General features: G+C 49.7%; 1 pseudogene; it reads right to left on the bottom strand.

The window, feature by feature from the left end:
- Positions 1-1,125: 1,125 nt before the first annotated feature.
- LOC144929192 (Ig heavy chain V region 914 pseudogene) lies at positions 1,126-2,376 on the bottom strand (annotated as a pseudogene).
- Between the last annotated feature and the right edge of the window lie 7,218 nt (positions 2,377-9,594).

Raw genomic sequence — 9,594 nt, 5'->3', positions numbered from 1 at the left:
CCGGTCCCAGAGGCTGGTGGAGTCCGGAGGGGGTGTGAAGAAGCCCGGAGACTCTCTCCGCCTCTCCTGCAAAGCCTCCGGGTTCACCTTCAGCAGCGCCTACATGAACTGGGTCCGCCAGGCTCCCGGGAAGGGATTAGAATGGGTCGCTGTTATATACCCCGGTGGGGATAGTACAGACTACCTCGATGCAGTGAAAGGGCGATTCACCATCTCCAGGGATAACGCCAAGAGTGAGCTGTATCTGCAAATGACCGGCCTGAAGCCCGAGGACACCGCCCGCTATTACTGTGCGGGAGACACAGTGACACCAAACCGGTTTGTGATCGCACAAAAACCCAGGCTGCGGAATCGCCCTTCTCCCGGCGGCCGCGTGGGGGCAGCAGCGACACCCCCCGCTTCGGGCTCGGGCAGGAGACCCGGCCCCCGGGGGAACGGGACACAAACCTCCCGCCAGTTTAACCCTTCCCTTCCCGGACTCTGAATGGCCCATTTCCCTACCCCAGAGATGGAGGCGGGGTGTGGAAATGGGCCATGCAGGGTGCGGGCGGGGCTGGGGGGGCAGAGATCACCCGGCGCCGGAATAAACCCCGCTCCGCTGAGCCCGGGGATGGGGCACCGCCGGGATTTTCCAAGGAGACTCGAGCATTTTTTTTCATCCATTTGACAGCTGGAAATCACAGCCCTGGTGTAAACGGTGCAGCTCAGGATCCTGCCCACAATAAAGTGCCCCCATGTCACAGAGTCACCATGGAGATAAAAGGCCCCGCCCCTCAGCCCCCGACGACATCACAGCCCAGCGCTGGCCCGCAGGGCATTGGGGACAGTCACGTGGCGAAGGGCTGTGGACAGGGACACGGTGGGATTTCATGGGGTCGCTCAGGGGGAGGCGGCTGCCGAGGGAGAAGCAGAGGCCTGGGGGGGGGGGCGCAGGAGGGGCACAGAGCGCAGCTCCCCCTGAGTGAGATTCACCATCTCCAGAGACAATCCCAACAACCTGCTGCCTCTGAAAATGACCAGCCTGAGGCCCAGGGGCACCGCCCGGTACCACTCTCGGTTCCCGGGCAATGTGTCTCCCCTTCCTGCCCAGAGCCCCGCTGGGCTGCGGTGCAGAGATCCCTCGCTTCATCTGTGAACTCCAATCCGGAGTGAGTCCTCTTCTGAGTCGCTCTCCCCTCGGAGACCTGGCACGTTGGCTCTCCCGGGTCCCATCCCTGTGGGTGTGGGAAAGACCACCGGAATATTCATACCGAGACTCAAGCTATAGCCACTAGATTACTCTTCCGTCCCCTGGCTGGGGAATAAACAAGGAGTCTTTACACTGGTGGCTGTTGTAGATCCTAGACGGGGAAGAGAAATTTGATCACGGGCTCTTCAGTCTGGCAGACAAAGGTACAACAGGATCCACTGCTGGAGGCTGAAGCTAGACAATGTCCAGCTGGAAAGAAGGTGATTTTTAAAAAAAGACATTGAGGTGAATTAACCATTGGAACAACTGATCAAGAGTCATGGTGGATTCTCCGTCACTAGTAACTATCGTCTCTATGATTCTGTGTCTTTTAGAAAATAAACAAATGCAAAATCCATCAAGGGAGATTTTAGTTAGATATGCGGGGGTGGGGGGAGCACTTTCTAAGGATAAGCATATCTAACTATCCACATTGGAACCGGTTACCTAAGGAGGTTGTGAAATCCCCATCACTGGAGGTTTTTAAGAACAGATGAGGAAATGTTCCACCAGGGGAGTTCTAGGTATATCGAATCCTGCCTCAGTGCAGGAGGTCGGCTAGTTGACCTCTTGAAGTCCCTCTTCCAGCCCTACCTTTCTAGGATTCTCTGAATTTCTTGTACTCTGTGACTGAAGCAGAAGGCAGTCAGAGTATTTCACTTTCTTTGGTGACTTTCTCCAGCACAGGATCCCATTAGGGTATTTGTAATGAAGTGAATCACTGTGGGATCCCTTATCTCTAGCACAAGGATACAAACCGGCATCTTCAGGTTTCAGGCTGCTGATGTGCACATGCACCAGGTTATTGGAGGCGTCTCTGGAGGTGGTGAATTGCCCTTTCCCTGAGTCCAGGTAATATGGGGTACCTGCATTATCTATGCTGGAGACCCACTCCAGTCCCTTCCCAGGAACATGACGGATCCAATCCAGCCACTTGCTACTGATGAAGAAGCCGGAGGCTTTGCAGGAGAGGCGGAGAGAGTCTCTGGGCTTTTTCACATCCGCTCCAGACTCCACCAGCTGGACCTTTGACAGAGCTCCTGTGGGGGAAAAGTATCATGAATCACATCTGGAATTTTCAAAGGGTAAAGTCAAGGGGAATTAGATACACCATTACCTAAGTCCCCTTCAAAAATGTCAATCAACATTCCAGTAGGCCCTGCTCCAAACCCCACTCAGACCAGTGGAAGTTCTCCCCTTGCCTTTAGTGAACTTTGCATCAGGCCCATAAAGCACAATATTCCCCAGTATCTCCAGAAAATGTCAGATACCATAATTCCTTTAAAGGGCACTAGTCTGAAGAGACAATTCAGCGAAAATATGCTGTTGATGCTGGATAAAGTGCTCATGGTGTCTTGGCATTAGCTTCCCAGACCCCTCCTTGTGTCCTAGCCATGCAGGTGCAGAGCTATTAAATGACTTAGGCAGCGCATTAAGGATATGCATTTGCATATCTATTTTTTTAATAAGCCATGTTTAAGCTCTAGCCCTCAAGCTATCTTAGTTTTTTATATTGTTCCCATTTCTGTCGTGTTTGAGCATGGCAACCATTAAAGTATTTAGGGTAACAAGAAAACATTTTACAAATACATTAGAAGCAAGACGAAGATGAAGGACAGGGAAGGACCACTGCTCAATGAGGAAGGAAACACAGTCACAAGAAAAAGCAGCAATTGCCAAAATATTAAATGCCATTTTTGTTTAGGTTTTCTCCAAAGAAGTTAGCAGTAATCAGAGAACTAACAGTGAACATCAATGCAAATGGGGTAGGATCTGAGGTTAAAATAGGGAAACAATTAGTTAAGAATTACTTCGACAAGTTAGACGTCCTCATGTCAGCAGGGCCAGATGAAATATACCAGAGAATATTTAAGAAACTGGCCAAAGAGATCTTAGCCATTAACAATTATTTTTGAGAACTGTCGGAGGACAGGAGAGATCCCAGAGGACTGGAAGAGGGCAAGTGGTACCTATCAATAAAAAGCAGAATAAGGGCAACCCAGGAATTATGAACCACTCAACTTAACTTCTGTACCCGGAAAGAATGGAGCAAAAAATCAATTTGCAAGCACCTGGAAGATGAGGTGACAACTAACAGTCAACATGGATTTGTAAAGAACAAATCATGTCAAACCTGCTACCTGGGGTTCTTTCAACCCAAAACTCTTGGTAACTTTTATTCTGTGTGAGGTGGTGTCAGTAAATAAAAACTTTCCCCCCTTAGGTTTCAGAGTAACAGCCGTGTTAGTCTGTATTCGCAAAAAAGAAAAGGAGTACTTGTGGCACCTTAGAGACTAACCAATTTATTTGAGCATAAGCTTTCGTGAGCTACAGCTCACTTCATCAGATGCATATCGTGGAAACTGCAGCAGACTTTATATATACACAGAGAATATGAAACAATACCTCCTCCCACCCCACTGTCCTGCTGGTAATAGCTTATCTAAAGTGATCATCAGGTGGGCCATTTCCAGCACAAATCCAGGTTTTCTCACCCTCCACCCCCCCCCCCCACACACACACACACAAATTCACTCTCCTGCTGGTGATATCACTGGGCTGGAAATGGCCCACCTGATGATCACTTTAGATAAGCTATTACCAGCAGGACAGTGGGGTGGGAGAAGGTATTGTTTCATATTCTCTGTGTATATATAAAGTCTGCTGCAGTTTCCACGGTATGCATCTGATGAAGTGAGCTGTAGCTCACGAAAGCTTATGCTCAGATAAATTGGTTAGTCTCTAAGGTGCCACAAGTACTCCTTTTCTTTCCCCCCCTTATTTATACATTAGTAATAGAATGACATGCCCCTTAAAGCAAACTTGTTAAGTAAGTAGTTTCAATGGAAAGGCAAGAGGAAGGACACGGGGTCAAGCTACCCTCTCTGTGGCACCCAAAACTCCCCTCCCCACCCCCTGGCTCCTGCCTTGGCTAAACTGAGAGTGCTGAATGGCCAATTTACAGCCTGCTGACTTGGCTGCTTTTAGCACTAAGCCATAGTGGTTTCAGGCACTTTATTGGTTTGCCAAAGTCTCCCCGTACAAAACCCACCTCATATCCTCCTTTGACAGGGTACGAAGATGAGTGGATGGGAGCGGGGACAAGAACAGTAGAATTGGTATATCTCAACTTTAGTAAGACATTTCATACAGGCTCAGATAGCCTTCTCATAAGCAAACCAGGGAAATATAGACTAATGAATCTATTATAAGGTAGGTTTCAGAGTAACAGCCATGTTAGTCTGTATTCGCAAAAAGAAAAGGAGTACTTGTGGCACCTTAGAGACTAACCAATTTATTTGAGCATGAGCTTTCGTGAGCTACAGCTCACTTCATCGGATGCATACCGTGGAAACTGCAGCAGACTTTATATATACACAGAGAATATGAAACAATACCTCCTCCCACCCCACTGTCCTGCTGGTAATAGCTTATCTAAAGTGATCATCAGGTGGGCCATTTCCAGCACAAATCCAGGTTTTCTCACCCTCCACCCCCGCACACACAAATTCACTCTCCTGCTGGTGATAGCCCATCCAAAGTGACAACTCTTTACACAATGTGCATGACAATCAAGTTGGGCTATTTCCTGCACAAATCCAGGTTTTCTCACATCACCCCACCCCCATACACACACAAACTCACTCTCCTGCTGGTAATAGCTCATCCAAACTGACCACTCTCCAAGTTTAAATCCAAGTTAAACCAGAACATCTGGGGAGGGGGGTTGGAAAAAACAAGAGGAAACAGGCTACCTTGCATAATGACTTAGCCACTCCCAGTCTCTATTTAAGCCTAAATTAATAGTATCCAATTTGCAAATGAATTCCAATTCAGCAGTTTCTCGCTGGAGTCTGGATTTGAAGTTTTTTTGTTTTAAGATAGCGACCTTCATGTCTGTGATTGCGTGACCAGAGAGATTGAAGTGTTCTCCGACTGGTTTATGAATGTTATAATTCTTGACATCTGATTTGTGTCCATTTATTCTTTTATGTAGAGACTGTCCAGTTTGACCAATGTACATGGCAGAGGGGCATTGCTGGCACATGATGGCATATATCACATTGGTGGATGTGCAGGTGAACGAGCCTCTGATAGTGTGGCTGATGTTATTAGGCCCTGTGATGGTGTCCCCTGAATAGATATGTGGGCACAATTGGCAACGGGCTTTGTTGCAAGGATAAGTTCCTGGGTTAGTGGTTCTGTTGTGTGGTATGTGGTTGTTGGTGAGTATTTGCTTCAGGTTGCGGGGCTGTCTGTAGGCAAGGACTGGCCTGTCTCCCAAGATTTGTGAGAGTGTTGGGTCATCCTTTAGGATAGATTGTAGATCCTTAATAATGCGTTGGAGGGGTTTTAGTTGGGGGCTGAAGGTGACGGCTAGTGGCATTCTGTTATTTTCTTTGTTAGGCCTGTCCTGTAGTAGGTAACTTCTGGGAACTCTTCTGGCTCTATCAATCTGTTTCTTTACTTCTGCAGGTGGGTATTGTAGTTGTAAGAAAGCTTGACAGAGATCTTGTAGGTGTTTGTCTCTGTCTGAGGGGTTGGAGCAAATGCGGTTGTATCGCAGAGCTTGGCTGTAGACGATGGATCGTATGGTGTGGTCAGGGTGAAAGCTGGAGGCATGCAGGTAGGAATAGCGGTCAGTAGGTTTCCGGTATAGGGTGTTGTTTATGTGACCATTGTATATTAGCACTGTAGTGTCCAGGAAGTGGATCTCTTGTGTGGACTGGACCAGGCTGAGGTTGGTGGTGGGATGGAAGTTGTTGAAATCATGGTGGAATTCCTCAAGGGCTTCTTTTCCATGGGTCCAGATGATGAAGATGTCATCAATATAGCGCAAGTAGAGTAGGGGCTTTAGGGGACGAGAGCTGAGGAAGCGTTGTTCTAAATCAGCCATAAAAATGTTGGCATACTGTGGGGCCATGCGGGTACCCATAGCAGTGCCGCTGATCTGAAGGTATACATTGTCCCCAAATGTGAAATAGTTATGGATAAGGACAAAGTCACAAAGTTCAGCCACCAGGTTAGCCATGACATTATCGGGGATAGTGTTCTTGACGGCTTGTAGTCCATCTTTGTGTGGAATGTTGGTGTAGAGGGCTTCTACATCCATAGTGGCCAGGATGGTGTTATCAGGAAGATCACCGATGGATTGAAGTTTCCTCAGGAAGTCAGTGGTGTCTCGAAGGTAGCTGGGAGTGCTATGCACTCTTTACAACGCACACTTTGCTTCTCTACAAAAGAAAAAGGACACTAAACTTTCACTTTAGATAAGCTTTATCACTTTAGATAAGCTATTACCAGCAGGACAGTGGGGTGGGAGGAGGTATTGTTTCATATTCTCTGTGTATATATAAAGTCTGCTGCAGTTTCCACGGTATGCATCCGATGAAGTGAGCTGTAGCTCATGAAAGCTCATGCTCAAATAAATTGGTTAGTCTCTAAGGTGCCACAAGTACTCCTTTTCTTATTATAAGGTAGGTGCACAACGAGTTAGAAAATGTACTTAGAGAGTAGTTATCAACAATTCACAGTCAAGCTGGAAGGGAATACTGAGAAGGTTCCCTCAAGGATCTGTCCTGGGTCCACTTCTATTCAATAGCTCCATAAATGATTTGGATAATGGCATGGAGAGTACACTTATAAAGTTTTCAGATTATACCCATCTGGGAGGGGTTGCAAGCACTTTAAAGACCAGGATTAGAATTCAGAATGAGCTTGACAAATTGGAGACATGGTCTGAAATACATAGGCTGCATCCACACACTCTTCCTGCATAGCTAAACTCAGCAAGGAAAGGCTCTGACAGGTGCAAATAGCATTAAATTCCTTCCCAACCCCAAATATCAGTCAGTTGGACCTTGAGCATGTGGGCAAGACCCACCAGCCAGACCCCTGGGAAAGAGTTCTCTGTAGTTACTCAGAGCCCTCCCCACCTAGTGTCCCATCACTGGCCATTGGGGATATTTGCTACCAGCAGTTGTCGATGTGCCTACAATGGCATGTTACCACCTCATCATACCATCCCCCTCCACATAAATTTCTCAAGATCAGTCTTGAAACCAGTTTGCTTCCCCGTCCCCCCTTTTTAGTTTAAATCTGGCTGAGATTTTCAAAGCTGCCTAAAGGCATTTAGATGCATGGTTTATATGAGGAAGAAAGGCAGCTTGGGAAATCTTAACCCAAGTAATCTGGAAATTTACCCCAATTGTTACCTCCTCTTCCCTCTCTCCTGCCCCTTTGTTTGCTGCCTTTAAAGGCTTTTTGAACTGCCTCAGGCCTCATGCAAATTAAGGAGCGCAACTTCTTTTTTAACAGCCAGAGAATTTCTCCTTCTCCAGCACACCCCAAGTAACTTACTTTGTGCTGTATTCCTTCATTTGTTCCGGTTGGTTTCTGATTCAAAACTAAATATGTGTTTCATTTTTATTTCCCTGCTGGCAGCTCTCTCAGGTAAGAAACTCAGAGGCACCTGGGATAAAAGAAGGAAACAAATGCAGCCAAAAGGAATCGTTGATTCTCCAGAGCACTGAAGAACATGCTTAGATGCTTTGCTGAATCATGGCCTAGATCTTTAATATTTGTCTATTTGCAGGTGTCTGGTCACAAATCCAGCTAAGCCAGTCCGGAGCAGAAGTTAAAAAGCCAGGAGACTCTGCAAAACTCTTCTGTAAAGTGTATAGACACATACACTAGCCACGGTATGGGCTGGGCACGGAGGTCTCCAGGGAAAGGACTGGAAAGGGGATTTTCAATTACAAATGGGGCTGGTGACACCACATACTACACAGACCCGGTTAAAGGACCATTCACCATCTCCAGAGACAACACCCAGAACCTGCTGGGGTAAACACTGAGGTGGCAAAATTTGTAGATGATACAAAACTACTCAAGATAGTTAAGTCGCAGGCAGACTGCAAAGAGCTATGAGAGCAGTGGTCACCACCCAGTCGATCATGATCTCCAGCAGCTCAGCGGGTTGCCACTGAGCCAGGCTGCCTGCCTGCCCCAGCCTCACACCGCTCCCAGAAGTGGCCAGCGTGGCCCCATGGCCCCAGGGGTGGGGAGACAGGGTTCTCCCTCTGCATGCTGCTCCTACCTCCAAGCACCACCCCCACAGCTCTCATTGGCCGGGAATGGGGAGCTGTGGCCAATGGGAGCTGCAGGGGTGGTGCTTGCAGAGAGGGGCAGTGCACAGAGCCATGTGCTGCCTGACCCTCCCCAGGGGCCGGAGGGGTGCGTTGGCCCTTTCCAGGAGTGGCGCCGTGCACAGGTAGGCAGGGAGCCTGCTTTAGTGGCAGCCACACTGTGCCACCGACCGTGAGCCTCTGGATGTAAATGCTGCCTGGCGGGAGGCCGTACCCCAACCCCCAGCCCTAAGCCCCGTCCTGGATCCAGCACCCCATGCCCCAGGTGTGGGCAAACTATGGCCCAGGGGCCGCATCCAGCCCTTCAGACATTTTAATCTGGCCCTCAAGCTCCTGCCGGGGAGTGGGGTCTGGGGCTCGCCCTCTCCACATGTGCCGTGGCTTCAGGTGGCTCCTGGAAGCAGCAGCATGTTCCTGCTCCGGCTCCTATGCACAGGGGCAGCCAGGGGGTTCCACAGGCTGCCCCTGCCCCAACTGTCACCTCTGCAGCTCCCATTGGCCGGCAACCAGGGGAGCGTGTAGAAGCTGGAGTGGAGACATGCCACTGCTTCCGGGAGCTGCTTGAGGTAAGCACCACCTGGAGCCAGCACCCCTGATCCCCCTCCTGCCCTCCGAATCCCTCAGTCACAGCCTCATGCACCTCAGAGCCTGCACCCCCCAGCCGGAGCCCTCACCCCTCCACCTGCACCCCAACACCCTGCCCCAGCCCGGAGCCCACTCCCACACCCTGAACTCCTCATTTCTGGCCCCACCCCAGAGCCCGGCACCTCCAGCCAGACCCCTCACCCTCTCTTGCACCCCAACGCCCTATTTTGTGAGCATTCATGGCCCGTCATACAATTTCTATACCCATATGTGGCCTTCAGGCAAAAAACTTTGCCCAGCCCTGCCATAGCACATCATACACCCTGAACCCCCTCCTGCACCCCAAATCCCAGCCCTGACTCCCTCCCAGAGCCTGCACCCCAACCCCCTGCCCCAGCCCAGAGCCAACTCCTGCACCCAAACTCCCTCCCACAGCTGGCACCCCTCACCCCCTCCTGCACCCCAAAGCCATGCCCCAGGCTCAGCCCAGAGCCCTCTCCCACACTGTGAACCCTTCAGCCCCAGCCAGGAGTCCACACCCCCTGTCGAACCCCAGCCCCCTACCCCACCCTTGTGAAAGTGAGTGAGGGGGGGGGAGAGCGAGTGAAGGGGTGGAGGGTGGAGTGAGTGGGG

This window comes from Lepidochelys kempii, chromosome 13 (genome assembly GCF_965140285.1).
Source record: "Lepidochelys kempii isolate rLepKem1 chromosome 13, rLepKem1.hap1, whole genome shotgun sequence".
NCBI classification, from domain to species: Eukaryota; Metazoa; Chordata; order Testudines; family Cheloniidae; genus Lepidochelys; species Lepidochelys kempii.
The sequence above is the reverse complement of the archived record's forward strand: the minus strand, read 5'-3'. Positions and strand labels throughout refer to the sequence as shown.